The sequence below is a fragment of the Urocitellus parryii genome, chromosome 8 (assembly GCF_045843805.1).
Source record: "Urocitellus parryii isolate mUroPar1 chromosome 8, mUroPar1.hap1, whole genome shotgun sequence".
NCBI classification, from domain to species: domain Eukaryota; kingdom Metazoa; phylum Chordata; class Mammalia; order Rodentia; family Sciuridae; genus Urocitellus; species Urocitellus parryii.
In genome coordinates, this window is record NC_135538.1 from 127,861,753 (window position 1) to 127,884,395 (window position 22,643).

The window sequence follows — 22,643 nt, forward strand, 5'->3', positions numbered from 1 at the left end:
AGTTGACTCAGAAACTGATCATTTTTCATTACCTTCCTGCTGCCATCCTGGTCTAGGACACTCTGTCTTTCAAATTTATAAGTATGGTAGCTTGCAAAAAGTTTGCAAGAGTGGACTCTTGCTCCCCTTATTCTCTTCTCAATATGTCAGTCAAGAGCATATTGAGAAAATTTAAAATCTATTTTTAAATCTATGTTGTATCACACACATCATTTTTTCACTCAAAACCCTACAATGGTTTCCATTTTTTACCAAAATCAACAGCCCAAGTCTTTACAGAGGTGGACAAATCTCTTCAAAATTCTGGCTTCCCATTACCTCTTTCACCTAATCTCCTATCTCTTACCCCCTTTCTCAGGCCTGGCCCAGGCCTCCTTGTTTCTTTTTGTTTTCTCTTTCCTTCTTCCTTCCTTCCTTTCTTCTTTTTTCTTTATGTGGTACCATGAATTTAACTCAGGGCCTCACACACATTAGGCAAGCACTCTGCCACTGAATTATATCCCCATTCCTTTTTATTTCAGTTTGAGATTGGGTCTCCCTATGTTGATGAAGTTGGCCTCGAATTTGTGATTATCCTACCTCAGCCTCTGAAGTAGCTGGACCTTATTACTTTTTGAATACAACAAACATACATATTTTCAAGACCTTTGCTCTAGCTACTACTCTTCCTAGAGTAATCTACTTGACTAACTTTCTTACCTCTTTTAAGTCTCCTCCCCTCAAAGGCCGTTTTTCAATAAAGCCTACTACAATCTCCTTATTTAATACTCAAACTGTCCTCTATGCACTAGCACTCCTGATCTTCTCCTGAGCCTGATGAGTCTTTTAAAAAACATTTTATCTTCTTCTAATATATTGTATGTTTTATTTATTTACTTGATTATTTGTCTGACTCCCCCAGCTAGAAAGATGAGCCTAGGATATTTGGATGTCTTGTTCATTTATGTATTTTAAGTCCTGAAAATATTTCCTACTGCATAGGTACTTAATAAATTATTTGCTAAATAAATGAATGTTTGTTCATAGATTATGATCAGTCCTTATATTCCCAATAGATGGAAAATATATCACTATTAACCCTTTCAATATATCAAGCTTCTCATTATATCTTCTGGTTTTCAAATGTAGTTTTGATAATATTATATTATTGTCATGACTCCTTCCTTCAATAATAACAGGATTGGGGCTGGGGCTGTGGCTCAAGCGGTAGCGCGCTCGCCTAGCATGCATGCGGCCTGGGTTCGATCCTCAGCACCACATACCAACAAAGATGTTGTGTCTGCCAAGAACTAAAAAATAAATATTAAAAATTCTCTCTCTCTCTCTCTCTCTCTCTCTCTCTCTCTCTCTCTCTCTCCTCTCTCACTCTCTAAAAAAAAAAAATAACAGGATTGTTTCCAGGTTTATAGCATGTGTCCTGCTATATTTCTGAAGGAATAAATACATCAATGCTTCACTGAAAATTCTGTAAAAGAATACTAAAATCACTTAAAATAAAGGGCTGGGGATATAGGTCAGGAGTAGGGCACTTATCGAGGCATGAGGCCTTGGGTTCAACTTCTAGCACTGCAAAAATAGATAAATAAGAATAAGAATGATACTTCTTAGGAATGCATACATATGTAATAGAATTATATATAACAAAAGAAAGCAAGAAGTGAATAAAATTGGGATTCAAGGTAGTTGATGTTTCTTCAATTGGAAGAAGTCAGGTAGCTGAAATAAGGGGTAACAGATAATGGATATATAGGTAGTTTTCTTTTAAAAAATATTTTGTTTCTTTTTGGGGTGCTGTGGATTGAACCCAGTCTCTTGTGCATGCTAGGTAAGCACTCTATCACTGAGCCACACCTCAGTTGTATATGCAGTTTTTAAGGTCTAATCTTTTGTATGACAGGTGAATGCTAATTTAACTATTAAAAATAACTCTAAGTTACCAAAGTTATAATCAAAAGCATGTCATTTAAATACCAGTGATATGAGTGCATTTCAAATAACATCAAGGATTATAATTAATCTAATTGACATCCAAAAGAATTGCAGAAAGAGGAAAATGGATGTCAGTTCCAGCTTGTATTTTTTAGAATAAACTTTGTGAAGTTGGTATGCTGTGTGTTAGATTATTTATTTTCCTTGTGATGGGGAAATGTTAGTAATGGCCTTGACTTAAAATCTAACTTCCTATGCCACTTATGAAGAAATTTAAAAAAAAGATAGAGGTTTGGATCAAGGGGGGATTCAGGCTGGGTATGTTGGTGTATACCTGTAATCCTAGCAACTTGGGAGGATGAGGCAGGAGGATTGCAAGTTGGAGGCTGGCTTTTGGCAATTTAGTGAGACCCTGTCTCAAAATAAAAAATAAAGGGCTGAGAATGTAGTTCCAAGGGTGTGGTAGAATACCCCTGGGCTCAATCCCCAATATCCCAAACTGAAAACAAACAAAAATATGAACAAAAAACCTAACCAAACCAACTAACCAACCAACCAATCAAAGAACAACAACAACAAAATCCCACACAAGAGGGAACTCAGTCACCAGATCTGTTTAATAATTTCTACCTGAATTAAAGTTTATATTTTAAGTTTATTCTAAAAGTATACAGAGGAAGTGAGGAGGAGAAGGTATAAATTTAACAAAATGGGCTACAAGTAGATAACTGTTGAAGCTGGGTGAATATGTGCATGGGGGTCTACATGTTATTCCACTTTTATTTACATTTTCAATAAAATATTTCATTCATATTATCCCCAATTTAAATTAAGAGTTGAATGCTTTGTGCAGCATATTTAAGAATTATTAAAAACAGTGCAAAGCTCTAATTGTACAGTTGTCTGAGCAAACTGCAGGATTTTCCTGCTTTTACCCCTATATGTTGGGAAACCTCCAAACATCAAGTCAAATAAATTAAAGGAAAGAAATGGAAGAGAGATCATAAAAGGGAATACAAAAAGCAAAGAAATCTTTTGATATCTTCAAGCCTTAAGACTTGTTTTCATCCCAAGGAGGAGGAGATTCTTCTTTCCCTTGAGTAAACTGCGCTAGAAAGAGTTTCCTTTGAGAGATTTGAGAACTCACAAGGCTACGAACTCTTCTTTGATTTTTTTTTTAAAGATCTATACATGGAAGAATTGTTTTTCTCTGGACTTAAGCAAACATAAGAGAAAGAATTAGGAGATTTCCAACAGTAGCTTGTGTAGCATCTTATCTAGTCAGTGTTCAATTCCTTGAGGTGTCCTTCTACTCAGAAGTCTTTGGTGTGACCTTGTAATCAGAATACAAGTGATTTTTTTGTAACACTGAAGATGTGATAGAAAAATACTAAGGTAATTTCAGGTGACTAAGGAAATCCGAATTTTAAGGAGATTAGAATTTGTGGTTACAATCCTAGGGTTATCAAAGAGACATGATATTAAAAGTGTACATTAGAACCTGGTAAAAGGTATAGGAAAACTCTAATCTTTTTTTATAAGTCTAAAATTATTCCAAAAGGAAGAGATTATTGAAAAGTTCAGGCTTCAGGTTTAGTTCTGATGCTTGGGACTTTCTGAATTTGCGATACCTCATCTGTAAAATGGGATAATGATAAAACTTATTTCCCTGTGTGATTATTGTAAGGAACAATGGTGGTTAGGTAAAGGGATGCCTTCTGTAAACACTGAAGCACCAAGCCAATGCTGGTCACTATTCTAAGGCAGAATCAGAAGGAACCAGTAGGGTGGAAAGGAGTTTATAATGTAGGCATGGGTCTCAGGGAACACCAAAGACCCATCTATTATAAAACATGAGCAGAGTTCTGTTATTTTTAGGAATTAAACACAAATACCAGATCTTTTATGTGTGCTGATGTAAGCAATGCCATTTATTATATTAGCAGCCATCTAAAAGATAATTTTAAAAAGGGTCAAAGTAGTAAGAACAGGAAAAGGGCAAATGAACAAAATGGAAAGCAGCAGCTTCAAAAACCCACACATTCCTCTTGGGAAGTGACTGGGTCATTGGTTAGTATTTGTTCCAAATATATTTAGTGGAGACAGGAAGGAAAGAGGCATTTTCTCATCTTATCTTCCTCACAAAACTTGGCCAGTGCTCCAGAAAACATACTAAAGCAGGGCTAGACAGGATCAGCCCCTACATGGATCTTCTGATGGCGGATAAGATTGCAGTGGCAGTTAAAGCTTTTTCCACATTTTAAGCACTGGTGAGGTCACTCCCCTGTGTGGCTTCTCTGATGCTCAATAAGAAATGAACAAGAACTGCAGCTCTTATTGCACTGGCTGCACTGATAGGGCTTTTTGCCCTTGTGGATTCTCTGATGCTGGATAAAACCCGAACTCTGGCTGAAAGCCTTCCCATGTTCTTTGCAGTGGTACTGCTTCTATATATTATGGATTCCTTGGTGATTAAAAAGGCCAGAACTTCTACTGAAGGTCTTCCCACACTCATTACATTCATGGGGCCTTTCACCAGTGTGAGTTCTTTGATGTCAAATGAGACCTGAACTCTGAGCAAAGTTCTTTCCACAAACATCACATTTGTGTTGCCCATCTCCTAAGGAGTTTTTCCACTGCCTCTCTATCCCACCATTAGGTTCACTAACTTCTTCATTTCGAGGATCCTGGTGTGATATCTCCCTGGTCTGACCATGAAACATTTCCCCATGTGGTTCTACTACCTTAGGACAGTATTTCCCTAAATAAATGTCACTTGATCCAGCATCTATGATAGGATCACTATGTCCACAGACATACATCATACCATATGGAAGATTTTAAAAGTTGAAGAGCTCGTGTGTTAATATCTTTTCATAGGTAACGAGGAAAGTTTGCCTTCATTATCAAAATGTGGCTCAGTCTATCCCCATGTGAACTTAGCCTGGGGAAAATTTTTATGCTTCTTCCATGGATGTGGGAAGATAAAGATCAGGGTGGCTTTTCTGGAGTTTACTCTTAGGAGTTTTTTTCCCTTTTGAGATAGGAAGCTTCAAAGAGACAGTTTCCAAGGAAAGTTACTTTATATATTGACTCATTCATTTATGGAACAAATATCAAGCTTTACCATTCCAGGTATTTCAAGTAGTACTTCATGACTTTCAAATCCACAGCCATCCAAGTTGTATTCCCATAAGTCCTTTCTGCTCTAGCACCTCTCCTTTTCTGGAAAGAGCAAGGCCTTCCCTCACTTCCTTCTAGTGTTTGTTCAATGCTTACCTTCTAATGAGGCCTATCTTAATTCTTCTAATTAATAAAGCAATCTCTTTGCTTAATGTGTTGCTCTTTTTTTTTAAATTTGAGATGGGGGTCTTGTTATGTTGCCTACCCTGGTCTCAAAATCCTAAATTAAAGTAACCCTCCTGCTTGAGTAGTAGCTGGGTCTACAGGTACATGCCATTGTGCCGAGTCCCACTGCACTCTGAACCTCCCTTATCTTGTTCTATTTGTTATTTATTCAACAACACTTATTACCTTCCAGCATACTAGATGGCCTTATTTTTATGTTGTTCATTGTCTCTCCATTATTACAATATAATCTCTATGAGAGCAAGATATATTTTATTGCCTTAGAATAATGCCTGGCACATAGTAGTTCCTCAAAAATGTTTATTGAATGAATAAATGAAGAAAAGGGAAAGGATTGAAACCAGTTCAACTATTTTATGATCTCAATTGATTGGCCCAACGTTGACACCTAAGGCAAAGGCTACACCACTATCCATATTGGGCAGTGTCCAGACAACCAAATTATGACCTCTTTGCTTAGAGAAGCATCAGGAAAAAATGGTGAGAAACAGACCCAAATTGTCTAAATACTGGAAAGCAGCTGCTGTGTGATCTTGGACTTCCAACTTGCAACCCAGATGAAACCCAAAGAAAACAGCCTCTGACCTCCTCTTTTGACCAAAATATCTGATTCTTTCTTCCACATTTAACTGTATTGTTCTTCACATACCTGAGTAGGTACCTCTTAGGACTCCTCTGTTGTTAGGCCATGGCTCTTCTCCTCCTTTTGGCTGGGGAATTGCAACAGGTTTGGAAAACAGAAATTTGTCTCCATAGAACAGATGTGCCATAAGTAGGATTCGTACTTCCCTTTTGTTCAAACTTCACAATTACATCTGAAATGTTCAAGGAACTAGGGAGAATATAAAAACCAGAATACATTCCACATTTTAATAATTACTATTTATACGGCCTTCATGGCTTATTAAACACTTTCATATGTATTATCAAATTGACTCAACACAACCCCCCTTGATGTTATTATCCTGTCTCTTTATTTTTATTCTTTTTTTGGTACCAAGGATTGGATCCAGGGGCACTTAACCACGAAGCCACATCCCCAGCCATTTTTATTTTTTGTTTCCAGACAGGGTCTTGCTAAGTTGCTGAGGCTAGCTTTGAACTTGCAATCCTCCTGCCTCAGGCTGCTGAGCTGCTCTATTCCACCTCTTTAAAAAAATTGGTGGTAAGGGGCTGGGGATATAGCTCAGTTGGTAGAGTGCTTACCTCACATGTACAAGGCCCTGGGTTTAATTCTTAGCACCACCCCCCCAAAATTATATATATAAATGAACTGGGTCAGGGGAAGATAGGACAGATGTATAGCCAGACATATTATATATAGATAGAAAAAAGTCTGGAAAATACACAGCAAATTGTCAAGACTAGTTACTCCTAAGTGCAAGGATTTAGAGAACTTTCATTTTTTCATTATATAAGCTTCTATATTGATTTTTTTGTAATCAGCATGAACTAAAAAGAAACTCAATAAGCTGAATTAATATTCTATAGTGAGAACTCTAATTTATAGAAGCCCTTTGGATACTCTCCTATAGCCAGAGTCAATACTTAATAGTTCAACAAATGAATGCCTCAACAGATGTATGTGTAGGTGGATGAATTTACTGAGCTGTGCTTCCTAGAAAGGTTGGGAGAGGGTTCTCAGTAAGATTCTAGAGGCAGTTCAGGAGGTAGAAGAAAGGAAATGATGGCTAGAAAATTAAAAAATAAATAAATAGAGAAAAGAAGAGGAAAGAAACAAAAGAACTGGCAGGAAAGATGCTCATAAAGGAGGAAAATGAAACCAGAAGGAATTATAATCTGACAAGATTATGGGAGCCAAGGGAAGGTCTGCAGTGTACATGGAATTTACTCAACAAGTCTATTTTAATTTAAGCCAAGAGATGTGTTCAATATAATAGAAATATACAGTAACTATATGATTGCTAGGGTAGATGAAATATTGGCTAGACATAGGCAATGAAAATAGCTTTGATATAGATGGGAATAATGTGACTGTGAAAAGAACAAGAATCTTGCTATAGATTGATTGGTAGAAGGCTAATAAAAAGTCAGCAAGAGATTTTTATGTTACGTGTAGATAACTAGAGGAAAGCTGAAGCCAGTTCCTACAGGGAGAGCTAGAATGGGAAGGCAGCTGACTCAGCCCCAAGCGCCCAGTACTATGTTCACAAGGGTGGCCACTACCACCACTAAGATTATATGCAAAGCTGTGGCTCAGCAGTAGCACACTTGCCTGGCATATATGAGGCACTGGGTTCTATTCTCAGCACCGCATATAACTAAATAAAATAAAGGTCTATCAACAACCAAAAAATTAAAAAAAAAAGAAATCACAAAGTCTGATTCCACTGGATCTTCTCATACAGTCTTTTACCTACTAAGCATACTTCTCATATCTTTCTATGGCCAAGTGCAAACTCAAAGTGCCAAAGATGCTACTAGTGGGTGAGTTCTTATAAGAACAGCTGCCATGTCTGTACCATAATGCATGCTAAGGGATTTTCACAGACTGTTTTTATTTGATGCTTACGATAATATTCTGAAGTACACAATTGTTATGGACTAACTTGTGTTCTCTCACAATTCATATGTTTAGGTTCTAACCCTCAATGCGATTATTTGGAGATAAGGCCATTGAGGAGGTGACTAAGGTTAAATAAAGTTATAGGGTGGGGACTAATGTCCTCATGAGAAGAGACACCAGATCTCTATCTCTCTTTCTCTGCATACATGTAGAGGAGAGGTTGTATAAGGATACAGGGTGATCGTTGTGTACAAGCCAGGAAGAGAGATGCCCAAAACCCAAACCTGATATATACTGATCTTAGACTTCCAGCCTTCAGAATTGTGAGAAAATAAATTTCTGTTGTTTAAGTCACCAGTCTGTGACATTCTGTTATGAAAGCCTGAATAGACTAAAAAATACTATTATTACTTCCATTTTGTAGATAAGAGAGCTAAGGCCAAGTGGTTAACTAATCTGCCCAGTATAAGCAACTTCCACAGGGCAAAGCCATGATCTGAACCTATATCTGTAAAACCTTGAAACCTATCCTTTACAGCTATGCCCCACAGCAAGTTCTGAAAGTTTTCTAATAATCATGTGCCAGAATTCCAGAGAGCTTCAGGATGGTACTCAGGAGGAAGATGCTTGCATAAGATGAGTCAAAGATGAGCACACTAGGCATTCAGAAGCACTGAGCATTACTGTTATCTGGTAAAGACTCATTAGATGCCTCATTTCCCCAGCTGTGATTTATTGGTTTACTTGACCAGGTGAGATATGTTCAACAATAGATAAACTCTGTCTCTCACCTGTCTCTCCAATAGCATGGGACTCCTGAGTGGGGTCACATGTGATCTGGGACTCTGTAGGCTGGGACTGAAGGCTCAGTAATGTCTGCTCTGCTACAGGCACTATTTCTTTAGAGAGGACTTTTACTTGGTGGTGAGTTACCATCTGGGGACAGAGAGACAAGATCTGATTTCTAAAGAAATGAACTGAAGAAACACTTCCTAGAAAAAAAGGAAGCAGAAAAGAAGATCTTATTTTATTACCAAAGTCAAGGAACAGTCGACACAGGGACTCTTGCTGTTCCACAAAGACACTTTTCCTTCACAAAACTCTCTTCCTACCTCATGTTGTGGTTCATCAAGCTCTCTCTTCAGGTCCTCCAACAAAATCACAGCTTCTTCCCCACTCTCTGGACAATGTTCCCTTACCCAGCCCTGAAGCTCCTTGGGTAGGATGGAGAGGAACTTCTCCAGAACTATACATCCAAAATCTGCTCCTTTGTGCTTACTTGTGACCTCAACTACTGGTAGCAAAGTTCTTGAAGCTGGGTTAGAGCCTCCCTTGGTCCAGGTGTCTCCTGGTATCAGAGCTGCCAAAAGTGTCTTCGGAAGATTTCCCTTGCCAGTGGGTTACTGCTTTTCAGTCTGGGTTCCTGACTATGGAAGTGACTTTCTGGCTCAACTTTCATTGTCAGAAGCTCTTCCCATATCTCAGGAGCTTGAACATTCAGGGATAAAAGCCTCCTTTGACTCTGTGTTCATCTTGACCTTGAATAGTTCTTAAAGTACCTTCCAGCTGGAGCTATGCTTCAAGACACACCCTGGGAGGCTCCCTCCTAATCAGTAAAAATAATTGTTTATAGAGAAAATGGCAATAAATCATGATAGAAACTGATAATATAATCATCATAGAGCCTAAAGCTTTTTGCTTAAAAAGTAAAGTGAATGACCTGATGAACAAAGAATAGAACTAGTAGAAAAATATAAAGTTATAATGGACAAAGAGACTTTCAAGGTACTCTGACCTAGGTCTGATTCTAGTTCTAACGTTTACTAATTGTGTGATCTTGTGCCAATTTCTTAAGTTCTTTCAATTTCTGTATATGAAAAAGAAATAGTAATAATATAGAGCTCATGGGGGCGGGGTTATAGTTCAGTGGTAGGGCATGTGCCAAGCACACATGAAGCCCTGATTTTTATTCTTAGCACTGGAGAAAAAAGAAAAAAAATCCCTTTACCAAACAGAGTTCATGGAGGAAATATTCCATGAATTAGGGACCACACAGATCACTCACCAATGTCTGGATAAAAAGTTTAAACTCACTGTATAAAAAAGCAAAGCAGAAAACAAATGAATGGAAATATTGTTCTCAAAATGAGCAAACCAACATTTATTTACACTTTCTCTTGAGCTTTCTTAAATTATTCTTTAAAACAACCATTTAAAGTTGGTATTATATTCACCAGGTTTACAGAAAGAAAAGCTTAGATAGGTTCCAAGTCCTGTCAGCTTTCCATACTACCCTGCTGCTTCCTAAAAGTAACATCCAACATGCACACAAATCTTCAGTTTGCTTTAGGACACAAACAGGACCCTATTTAATACAATTATCCTCTGAGTTTTTGTTATAATCATTTCACCAGATAAGAAATGTAGGGCAGGGAAAGTTCAGTAGGTTACCCAAGGCCAAATCTTTGGAGCACAGTCTTAGGAAGTATCCAAGCCAGTTTTCTGTAAACCCAGGCAGTGCCTGAGACCTAGGAGATCTGTGTGTCTCCAAAATGTCAGGAAGTATCACGCAGCAGCTGGATTCCAGCCAGGAAGACTCTTTGACAAACATCTAGGGAATCTGAATCCCGGTGGGGACGTGGGAAAGAACCTTAGGGAACACTGTAATATGCACCTTTAACACACCCCTCTGATTTGTATGCACCATAAAGTTTGAGAATCAATGAACTAAGGGAAAGGGAATGATCACCTTGTGCTCTTGAAAATCAGCTCATTCAATGCCTTTTAATCAGCTTTTAAGAACCAAAAGGTCAGAGGGTAGCCATACCGACTTTGCTGAAAAAGGCTGCAAAATCGTTTATTTTTCCTAATTTGTCCCTTAGTTTCCTCTCCCCGGAGGATAATTCCTGAGTTGCCTGCGTTCCCAGAGTCCTAATGTTGTGGTCGTTATTCACCCTGGAAACCCTTTAGCCTCTCAGTCCCCTCAGCCCCCTCCCATGCAAAGTCGCTAAATCCAGCCCGGGGTGGCACAGACCTGGGTTCCTTCGGAGTACTCCAACCCCACAGTCCACACCGCTTTCTCAGCCCCACCCTCCCCAACCCCAGTCCCAGGGGTCAACTCACCAGGCCGAAACTAGCGCTGAAGGTACTGGGCTACTCCTCCGGCTTGACCTGGATCTTGAAAGAAATAAAGGCTCCGCGGGGAAGATGCTGACTGGCCAGTCCCGGCGACCCACGGAGCTGAGGCACTTGCGGGAGGATCTAAGATTCCGAGTCTAGGTGTCCTACCTCCTACGCCCACCTCACCTTGGAATCGATTTCTACTACCTCCCCCCCCCCCCTTTAATTTTTATTTGTTCTTTTAAGTTGTACATGACAGTAGAATGTATTTTGACATGTCATACCGACCCATTTTTGTGGTTGTACATGGTGTGGAGTTTCACTGATGGTGTATCCATATATGAACAAGGAATTGATGTCCGTTTAATTCTACTGTCTTTCCCATTCCTTTTCCCTTTCCCCTACTCTCCTCTGACATCCAGTTCTCTTTAAGCACTGTGTCACATAATCAGAATTTCATGCGTGTGTGCGTCACACTCAAGTTTTTATTTTATTTTTTAAAATTATTTTTTAGTTGTAGATGAACACAATACCTTTTATTTTATTTATCTTTTTGTGTGGTGCAGAAGATCAAACTCAGGGCCTCACACTCGCTAAGCAAGTGCTCTACCACTGAGCCACAACACCAGCATAACCTGAAAGGATGAAACATAGACAATTGACTATTGAAATGCTGATTTAAAAAATTAATACATTTATTGTGGTTAAAAAAAACCCCTCAGAAATGCCAAAATTAATAAAGTAAAAGGGGAACCCTTCTCTGTTCTTCCTTAGTTGAATTCTCTGAGAATGTCACTTTTACTGTTAGTTTGGAATTTATATTTATTATTGTGATGTCTCTGGTGTGCTCTCGTACACACACACACACAAAATGTCGTTAAGCTATTTTACATTTAGCTTTCTCTCCCTCTATTATTTTAAAATTTTCACTTCAGGTATTCATGTACTGTATCTTCAGATATCTTTTGTCTGTCTTGTATCTAATTTAGTGACTGCATAAGAGTCCATAAATCACATTCACAATGCCTTTATTGTGTTGGGAATTAAACCCAGGGGTCCTCTATAACTGAGCTACATCCCAGCCTTTTTCATTTTTTGAGACAGAGTCTGGCTAAATTACCCAGGCTCTTCTCAAATTTGCTATCCTCCTGCCTCAAAGCTCCCTAATTGCTGCGATCAAAGGGGAGAGCTACCATGCAACTCAAGGCCTTTTTTTTTTTTAAGAGTAGGAATACTAGGATCGAACTCAGGGGCCCTGGAACACTGAGCCACATCTCCAGCACTATTTTATATTTTTATTTAGAGACAGGTCTCACTGAGTAGTTTAGTGCTTCGCTGTGCTGAGTTGACTTTGAACTGGTGATCTTCCTGCCTTAGCCCCTGAAGCCACTGGGATTACAGATGTTTTCTGGGACAAATTAAAAATCTATTCTTTAATTAAAAAGAAAGAAAGAAAGAAAGAAAGAAAGAAAGAAAGAAAGAAAGAAAGAAAGGAAGGAAGGAAGGAAGAAAGGAAGGAAGGGAAAGGGAAGGCAGGAAGAGATAAAGTCTACATTAAGAATACAAAGAGGGAGCTGGGGCTGTAGCTCAGTGGTAGAGCGCCTGCCTCACATGTGTGAGGCACTGGGTTTGATCCTCAGTAATACATAAAAATAAGTAAATAAAATAAAGGTATTCAGTCTATCTACGACAAAATATATATATAGAAATTGGGCGCCTTGGCTGTGATCCTAACAACTTGGGAAACTGAAGAAGGAGGATAGTGAGTTGAAAGCCAGCCTCAGCAAAAGCGAGGTGCTAAACAACTCAGTGAGATCCTGTTTCTAAATAAAATAAAGTACAAAATAGGGCTGGGGATGTGGCTTAGCTGTTAAGTGACCCCAACTTCAATCCCTGGTACCAATAATAATAGTAATAATAATAAATAAGCATTACTGGTACAAAAGAGTATAACCATATATACTGTTAGTCACATATCAGTTTTGTTATGCCAAAACAAAATTGTGGTATTGCATAAGCTTTGTTTTATTTTAATTGAAGCTCCTTATTTTATTATAACAGTAAGAAAGTATATTCGGTGTTATTGGAGTTTCCAAGATGTGTTTTAACTCTAAAACTGTAGCTCTATTAATTTCTTTATATCCCTCAACCTACTCTTCTGAAGGCATTAAATAAATCCAAGTTTCACATTTTACTTCAGTTCCTTCAGTGTGAATCCTGATGGGCTGGCTCATTCCTGTCGTCCTAGCACTTGCTGAAGCAGAAGGATCCTTTGAGCGCAGGAGTTTTAGGCCTAGGCTGTTGAGAGCCACAGCCGATGGGGCCCCAGCAAACTTCCAGCTGCCAGCAAATTTCTAGCTGCCGGCTGATGATTGGCTCACAGCGGCCCCAGCAACTTCTAGCTGATTGGCTCCTCTTGGGTGATGCTCATTGGGCTGTTTCCCTGCCCTTTCAGACCACGGAGCTGCTCATTGGGGGACTTTTTTGGCTCCATCCACGCGACTCAGCCAATTGGCCTCAAGAGCAGGAGGATTGTGGGAGGTGGAGAGGCTTGTGGTTGGGGGAGAGGCTTGTGGGAAGCCGGTGGTGGCAGTTGGGCTCTGAGGGTTTTTCCTGAGGAGCTGTTTTGTTTGGCATGTGTGGTTCTAAAAATAAAGTTAGTTTCTTTTGACAAGTGGCTCCTGAATTGTGCCCAGCCAGATTGCGGCACTAGGCAACATAGTGAGAGTCAGTTTCTGTCTCTGTCTTCCTCTCTCTCTCTCCACACACACACACACATGCAAATATACATACACATATATACACATAAATATACATACACATATATTCATACATATATAGGTACATATATGTATAATCATTAATAGCACCAACATGAGGAAAATTTGCTCAAATACTCATTGCTTTCTTCAAAATGCTATATTTACTTTTGAAGCCCTCCCTACAAACTTTCCTAACCAATTAAGTAATGGGAGAAATGCTCAACTTCTCTTGAACTTTAATAATATAGCTTTAAATATATTATTCTCTTCCATTTTATTTATGAGACTACCCAAATGTTTTACTGGCAGCTGGTTTATATGTGCTCATTGAGTGAGCTAACTATAGGACTCAGGCCCAAACCTAGAGTCAAGTGGGCAGCACACTGAACTTATCTGTAAATAGCTCTCAGATAGATTGCCTCCCATCTCTATGTTTGGAGTCGTTCACATGTAGCAGTATTTTGTGTTAATTTTGTTAATTTTGAAGGGTTAATTTTCAACTTAGATTTGGAAATTCCTACTGAAAATACTGTCCTCATGGACAGGAGACTACAAAACTAATTTTGGAATTACTGACTCTGCTGTGATTTAAAAAATAAATTAGAGAGAGGAGAAGGAGGAGGAGGAGGAATGAAAAAAGGAAGGGAGGTGAAGGGAAAGCAAGGAATGAGATGAGCAAGCAAGAAAAAAAAGATGGAGACCAGGCAGAGATACACACAAGTTTGTTTCTCAGAGCTGACAAATTAAGGCCATCTATCTATAGGAGAGAGACAAAATAGGCTTGAGTTCTGGGACTTTTATGGGAGAGGTTCAGGAATCAGAGTTGAGAGGGTCCTAATGTGGACAGTTAAGGGTTGGGTTGGTATGAGGGAGTGGTGAGCCTTTCTTAGAAACTCCCTTGGGTCAGAAAGTGAAACTTTTTCCTTAAAATAGCAGCTGTCACTTAAGAGGCTAAGCATGGACCTTATATTCCCCTCTTTTTTGTTTTTATTGGGATCATTAGGGAACAGGGATGTAGGTCAATCTTCTATAACTGCTTCTTGCTGGTAAAGTGTGGCATTTGAATCCTTCATTAGGGGATGGGATGCCATTGGAATGATGATGGAGGTTGAGTGGTGTTGGAATGCTGTGCTCAGAACCTCAATTTTTGGTGAGGAATTTTGGATCTGGTCTTGAACCAATTTAATGATGCAGGGGGCAAGAGTTAACAGAAGGCCTATGACAAGGAGAAGGGAAATGCCCACTGGGGAAGGGGGTTACTTAGCTGTCATCCTTCAGTAGAGGAGAGCTGTTGTTTCCAATGTTCAAGGTCCTGTTGGAATTGTTTTATCTGGACCTTTACTATACCAGATTGACTGACATAAAAATAGCATTCCTCATGTAGGTGCAGACAAAGTCTTCCTTTTTGACTTTAAAAATATCAAGGCCCCTTCAATTCTGCAGAACAACAGCAGCTAAAGAATCAAGCTGAGACTGTATGGTTAGTATGGTTTGAGCAAATTGCTATAAGTCTCCTAGAAACTGGAATGGTAATTCCTGGTAATGGCACCCCTAGGAGGTGACTGCAGAATAAGGCAGGAGGTCAAAAATGAAAAAAGGGAAGGATGGTATTCATGGTTTTGCAGTGTCCTTGTGGTCCTCAGAGACCAAAGGAAGATTGGGGGTTTTGTTCTTGGAGAAACACAGCTTGAGAAGGCCTGTGGGTGTCACAGTATAAAGGGGAAGAGAAAAGTCATTTTAAATGGGAGTTATGAACCCAATATGGGATGCCCTCAAGGTGGGCAATAGAGGTGGTGGTAAGAATGATCTGATAGTGTCCAGTCCATTTTGTGAAGAGTTGAGAGGAGAAAGGGGGCCTGTTGGGGCAGTTAAAAAGTACCAGGTTTGGGCTGGGGATGTGGCTCAAGCGGTAGCGTGCTTGCCTGACATGCGTGCGGCCCGGGTTTGATCCTCAGCACCACATACAAAAAAAAACAAAACAAAACAAAAAAAACTTGTGTCCACCAAAAACTGAAAAATAAATATTGAAATTCTCTCTCTCTCTCTCTCTCTCTCTCTCTCTCTCTCTCTCTCTCAAAAAAAAGTCAAGTCACCAGCAGACAGAGAAGGAGAAAGAGAAGAGGCATAACTAGGCTTTGCTAGAATATCATTACTGTATTGCCAAAGAATATTCCTAATTATATGCAAGAAAGGGCCAGAAAGTATGAGGAGCAAGGGGGTAGTGGAGAATGAGTGGGTGTTGAGCTGAGCATGGAAACAGGTTGTCCATATAGAAGCTCAAAAGGGGAGATGTTGAGTGGCTTCTTTGGGAAGGCTCATAACCTAAGAAGAGCCAAGGGAAGGAGTTTAATCCATTCTAAATGTAATTCAAGGGATAGTTTAGTGAGAATGTTCTTCAAGGTCTGGTTGGTACATTCACCTTGCCAGAGGACTGGGGATGGTAGAAGATATGAAAAAGGGAGGAGATGTTGAGTGCCTTAGCTATAGACTGTGAAACATGGGAAGTAAATTCAGGACAATTATCAGCCTGGGGCAAGGAAGGGAGGCCAAAAGGGGAAGAATGTGTTCAATGAGGATGTTGGCTACCATAGGGGCACATTTATTGGTGGGAGGAAAAGCCTTGACCCATACTGAGAAGGTGTCTAAAAGTACCAAGAGAAATTTGTACTGCTTGACTGGGGGCATATTGATGAAATCCAGCTGCCAATTAGAGTAAGGGTGATATCCTCTTGCCTGGTGTGAAGGGAAGGCAGGTGGGTGGAGATTGGAGGTGGGATTATTTATTTTTTTTTGGCAGATTTCACAGGAGGCAGAGAGGGTAGAGAGAAATTGTAGGTCCTATGGAGAGAATTTAAGGTGGGATGTGAGAAATTGTTTTAAAGATGTGATGTTAGGGTGAAAGAGCTTGTGAAGGAAGGTAAGCATCTGTTGAGTGTCAGGTGGGAAAGAGTCCATCAGGGGACTAGCAAGGCAGAGGATAGCAGTTGGGGTAGGCTGTTGGAGGGCAGTGTCCCTTGCCTTAGAGTCTGCCTTTTTGTTGCTGAGTGTCACAAAGGAGGTGTCTGTCTGATGGGATATATAATGTGAGATTCCAATGGCAGTGGAAAGCTTTGAGGCCTGAAGAAGATCAGAGATAAAGAGGGCATTAATAATTGAAGTTCTCTTGGTGGTAAGGAATTCACACTCCTTCCAAATAGCAGAGTGGAGAGAAATATGTGGAAAGTGTATTGAGAGTCAGTGTAGACATTAAGGGAGGCTCCCTTTGCCAAAGTGAATGCTCTTATGAGAACAACAAGTTCAGCCTGCTGATTGGATATATTATTGGGAAGGGGAGCTGCTTCCACAATGGAGATTAGAAAGACTATAGCATACCCTGCCTGATGAACTCCCCACTGAAGGAAGGAGGAGCCATCTGTGAACCATGTGTATGTTGCCTGGAGCAAGAGGCCTTCCTGTAGTGGGAAGGATATGGAAGAAGTTCCTCCAGAGTTTCAATGCATGAATGGGTAAGATGAGAAGAAATGGAAGAGTCCTGAGGAGTGGGGAGGAGAGTAGCAAGGTTTAGAGCTGAGCATGTGTGGAAAGTAAGATGGGGATCTTCCACCAGGGAAACTTTTAGAGACAAAAGGTGACAGTGGGGTAAAGAATGTAAACCCTTGTAGGTGAAGTGTTCCTTTAGGTGATGAGGAGCCAGGATGGTGAGTGGGACTCCAAAGGTGAGTTTCTTTGACTCGTTAATGAGTAAAGAGGCTGAAGCCATGTTTGTAGGCAAGGGGCCAATCCCTGAGCAGTAGGGCCAAGACCCTTTGATAGATAAGCCACAGGGGCAAATGTTGACTCCAGCATGTGTCTGAAGACCCCTAGAGCAAATCCTTGCTTTTCAACCATGTAAAGGTGAAATGGGCATGTGAGATCAGGGAGATGGGGAGCAGGGGCCTGGAGGAGGGCCCAGTGGAGGGCCTGCTGGAGCCTGGTGAAGGGATTTGTAACAGAGTGTAATAGGGGTTCAGAGAGTAGGTCCCCGGCTGCGTCATATAGAGGCTTAGCCAATATAGAGTAGTTAGGAATCCAAGCTCTGAGGAATCCTGCCATACCAAGAAAGGAGAAAATTTCTTCCTTAGTAGAGGGCATTGGTATATTAGCAATAAGGCCTTTTCTATCAACTGTAATGGCTTTGTGTGTAGGGGTCAGGAGGAGGCCTAGGTATGTTACTATTGTCAAAGAAAGCTGTACTTTGGGTGGAGAAACCATATAGCCATGGGCAGAAAGGAAGTTAGGAAGTTTACAGGTGACCTGATGACTGACCTCAAAGGAGGGACTGCAAAGAGGGAGGTCATCAACATACTGTAGGACCATAGACTGAATGAGATGTATGAATGCTAGGTCCTTAACCAAGGCCTGTCTGAAGATATGATGACTGTCTCTGAACACTTCGAGGAGAACTGTCCATGTCAGCTGAGTGGACTTATAAGACTCAGGGTCTATCCATATAAAGATGAAAATGTCTTGAGGGTCAGAATGGAGGGGAATACAGAAGAAGGCATATTTCAGGTCTAGTACTGAGAAGTAAGAGGTCCTGGAAGGAATGGTGGAGAAAAAGATGTAAGGATTACTATGGGGTGGATTGGGATGACTGCAGAGTTGATGGAATGGTGGTCTTGGACCAAGAGGTAGAAACCATTAGGCTTTTTAACTGCTAAGATGAGGGTGTTATAAGGGGAATGAGTAGGTTTAGGAAATCCCTTTCAAAAAGAGATCTTGAATGATAGGCTGTAAGCCTGGGAGTTTTTGTTGGGAGAGCGGGTACTGTGATTGGGCCAAAAAATGGAGGGTGTCTTTGAGACAAATATGAATGGGCTTGTGGTGCAGCGTGATAGAACTTGAAGCATCCCTGACAGTAGGGTCCACCTCAGAAAGAGGTAATGGGAAGGCACTGGCAGATAGAATAGGGTATGGTCCTAAGGTAAGGGTGAAGATCAGGGTATCTGGAGAGTCTGGATGGAAGTGTATATGAGGGGAGAAGGAAAGCATAGCCCCCAACTTTGTGAGGATGTCCCTTCCCATAAGGAGAACAGGGCACTGTGGAATGACTAAAAAGGAGTGAGTAAAAATTAGAGAGCCAAAAGCACAAACAAAAATAAGTGTCTATAAGGGTTGGTAAGGTTAACCCTCTACCATGACAATAGAAGTCATTGAATGAGTAGTAGGCCCCCAGAACTCCTTGAGGACTGAATATATAGCTCTGGTATCTAGGAGGAAGGAGACAGACCTACCTGAAATATGCAGAGTTACCTTGGGTCCCCACAGAGTGATGGCAGTGGACAGATGATGGGGGACCTGGGACTCATCAGTCCTCTGCAGCCAGTCCTAAAAGTTGGAAAGGAGAATCAGAAGGGCCAGATGGCTGGGGGCTGCTATAGGCTCAGGGACAGTCAATGGCCCAGTGTCCCTTCTGATGGAATTTAGGACAAAGTCCTGAGGCTTGTGAGGCTTAGGACATGTATAAGCCCAGTGACCTGTCTAACCACATTAAAACAGGATCCTGGCAGTCCTGAGGGACAGATGGTCAGTGGAACAAGGGAGATGCTAAGGTTGGACCAATGGCTTGAGCAAGCATCTGATATTTCTGCTTCCGGGCCTTCTCCTCTCTCTCGTTATACACTTAAAGGCCACTTTCAGAACCTCAGTTTGGAGATCTAGGGGCTCCCTTTTGAGGCATGTTAGTTTGGCCTTAATATTGGGGGAAATCTGGGAGAAAAAGTAGGTCATTAGTAGTTGTCTCCCATCTGAAGTTTCAGGGTCCAGATTAGTATATTGTAATAAAGCCTTGGTCAGGCAATCTAAAAATGTTGAAGGATTTTTATTTTTATCTTGGAAGATTTCCTGAAGCCTTTCATAATTGATAGCCTTATGGGCTGCCTTTCTAGGTCCTGCCATGAGGCAAGTAATGAGTTGGTTTAGTTACTAGTGACTCCCCTATGTGAATTAAAATGCCAATTGGGGTCCTGATCAGGGACTGCTTCAGTGCCAATTGGATGGGCAGGGGAGGTTTGATGTACTTCATCAGCATAATTTCTAGCTTGCTCTCAAACTCTCCTGCACTCCTCAGAAAGGAGGGTGTTAGACAAAATCATATGGACATCATGGAAGGCCAAATTATATGATCAAGTCAGATACTGAAACTTTTTGATGTATGTGGTGGGACTTGAAGTATAGGACCCAAGCTACTTTTCTATTTGTGAAAGATCTGACAAAGAGAAAGGTACATGAACCCAGATTATACTATCAGGACACAGAGATGTGAGTCGGGATGCGGCAGCTCATGAGCATGTGGTGGGAGGAGAAAAGGGCAGAGGGGCCATGGGGACAGTTGCTGAGGAGGCTTCATTAGAAAGAATTGTGGTATGGTGGGGGCTCATCTGCTGGTTTGAAGGAGAAGGAGTCATGAGTAGGATCTTCTGTCCCTTTGGAAGCAGGTATAGGCGAAGTGAGAGCTAAGAGGACTTGTGAGGGAGAGCAAGAGTTGCAGAGAGAGAGGGCTTAGAACATAGAAAGGAGAAGGCCTGAACTTATAATATCTCTTTCCATTTTCCCAAATGTTCACAATAGTTGAAAAGATCCCTGATAATATTGGGATCTAGAGTGCCATTAAGCAGCCATTTAGAGTCATTATCCAAAGGATATTGAGGCCAGATCTGATTGCACAAGCAGATAAGTTTTGGAAGGTTTACATTCAAGGTGTAAGAGAGAGACCCTAGATTAGCCAGGAGGCAGCCTAGGGGACTATGGGAAGGAATGAATGAAGAGCCACCCATGGGTGAGATGTAGGAAATGAGTTTAGAGGTGGGGTGTCCCCCAGTCTCTAGTATCACCTAGTTGAGAAGACAGTTACGCTCAGTGGATTGTCACCACCACTGGGTAAGTGTCAGGGCAGGAGTCTGTCAAGGCACTTGGGTGCCTGGCCAGGACTATGTGGTAGAGGCAGAAGCCTGTAGAAGGGGCAGAAGCCTGTAGAGATTAACCCAAGGATGAGAGGTAATCTCACCAGAAACAACTCCCAATAATCCTCTGTGTTTTTTTCTCAATACCCAGGACCCTAATAAAAGACCACCTATAGACTCAGTTGACAGTAGGGATCAGCAGTAGCTGTGAAAGCTGTGGCTGGGGTTCCCCTGACCAAATGGTAACCCTGGGAGTGCCAGATGATCCATGGTCACTTCCTGGGACCCATAGGTCATTTAGGTTGACTGGAGACAGGGGTCTTACCTAAAATGTCCAGTGATGAGTGCAGAGAGGGCATTCAGCAAAATGGAGGACCTGGTCCCTTGATGGAATACTGATCAGGGCCTGGGGATGCTCAGTGACCCTCAAAGAGGGGAGCAGGCACACCAGGAACTCAGCCTATCCTGGGTTTTGGCACCAAAATGAAGGGAAAGTGAGAAATAAGAGATAGGTAAGTGAGAAATGAGACAGAGACAAGGCAGAGATATACACAAGAGTTTATTTCTCAAAGCTGACAAATAAAGGCCATCTCTCTATAGGAGAGAGAGGCAAAACAGGCTTGAGTTCTGGGACTTTTATCAGGGAGGCTCAGGAATAAGAGATGGGTAGGTCCTAATGTGGGCAGTTAAGGGTTGGGTTGGTATGAGGGAGTGGTGAGCCTTTCTCAGAAATGCCCTCGGGTGGGAAAGAGAAACTTTTTCCTTAAAATGGTGGCTGTCACTTAAGATGTCAATCCAGATGCTAAGCAAGGACCTTATAGAAGGGAGGTCTCCAAAAGAGAAAAAAAAAAAGAAGGGAAGGAATTGGAGGATTCTTGACAAAGAATCTATACATTCATGCCAAATGTCCAAATATTGGTATCACATATAACTCTTTCACTAACCCACTGTGTATGAGGATTTCAGTATAAGTGGGTATAATAATTTGCTCTGTGGAACTTAGCAACTCTCTCTTATTCACTTTAAGTATCTTTTGAATACAGTGACTATAATTGCATGATTTTTTTTGCATAGGCTGAAAAAAAAACAACAAAAAACAAACTAAAACAACAAACTTTCTTTTACAAAGACTAATCTAGTCATTACCATGGCTGGAGGTCAACTCTGCAAGATCTGCAACTAATCCTAAAACTTAGATATAGGATATTATCAGTGGCAAGTTGATTACATTGTCTCTTTCCATGATGGTGAGAAAAAACTTTCTCCAAAGTGTTGCTGAAAGCTCAGTCCTTGCCCTGATGCCAATCCAAAAATGAGAAAATGGTTTTGAGAAAAAGGAAAAAGAAGGTTTATTGCTTTGCTAGCAAAGGAGAAACACAGGGGACTCCTGTCCTAAAGGCTATCAACAGAAACCTATCCACCTATCAACAGAAACTGGGGACTTTTAATGTAGCTCAAAGGCTATATTCCACCTGTTCTCTGTCTGGAGTTGTAATTCACTTGTTAATTTGAGAGATAGTCATTTTTGAGATCTTCTGGTACTATTCCCAAAGTCTGGATTACTTCATTTCTATGGTGGGTGTGTACTCAGGGACAGATAACTCTGCCTAAAATGGGGAAGAAAGGTAATCCTGTTTCACTACAGACTAGGGAGGGGAAGAGATTAGGAGCAGGGAGAGAGGGTGAGAAAGAGACATGTCCACTTTAAAAATCAGTTGCAGTGGCAGAGCAGTAAGTGTTGTATTCAAAGCATAGAGTGGATTGTTACATTGACACTAGATGTATGTAGTGCTATTAGAAAATTATGTGTGAAAACATTCAATATGAACAAGAAGGTTGCTATTAACAAGGAAAGGCTGTACCAATGTATATGTACCCTGTCATGAAGTGTTATACCAGATTCATGGGACCCCAATAGACCTCCAGGAGCTGAATCTGATGCAATTGCACAAGAGTCTTCATTGCAAGCTCGAGCCTGGACTCACAACCATTCTG

General features: G+C 40.8%; 2 pseudogenes; both read right to left on the minus strand.

Moving 5' to 3' along the window:
- Positions 1 to 4,112: 4,112 nt before the first annotated feature.
- Positions 4,113 to 7,686, minus strand: LOC144256494 (uncharacterized; annotated as a pseudogene).
- A 714-nt stretch (positions 7,687 to 8,400) lies between these two features.
- Positions 8,401 to 22,610, minus strand: LOC144256495 (zinc finger and SCAN domain-containing protein 9-like; annotated as a pseudogene).
- Positions 22,611 to 22,643: the final 33 nt, after the last annotated feature.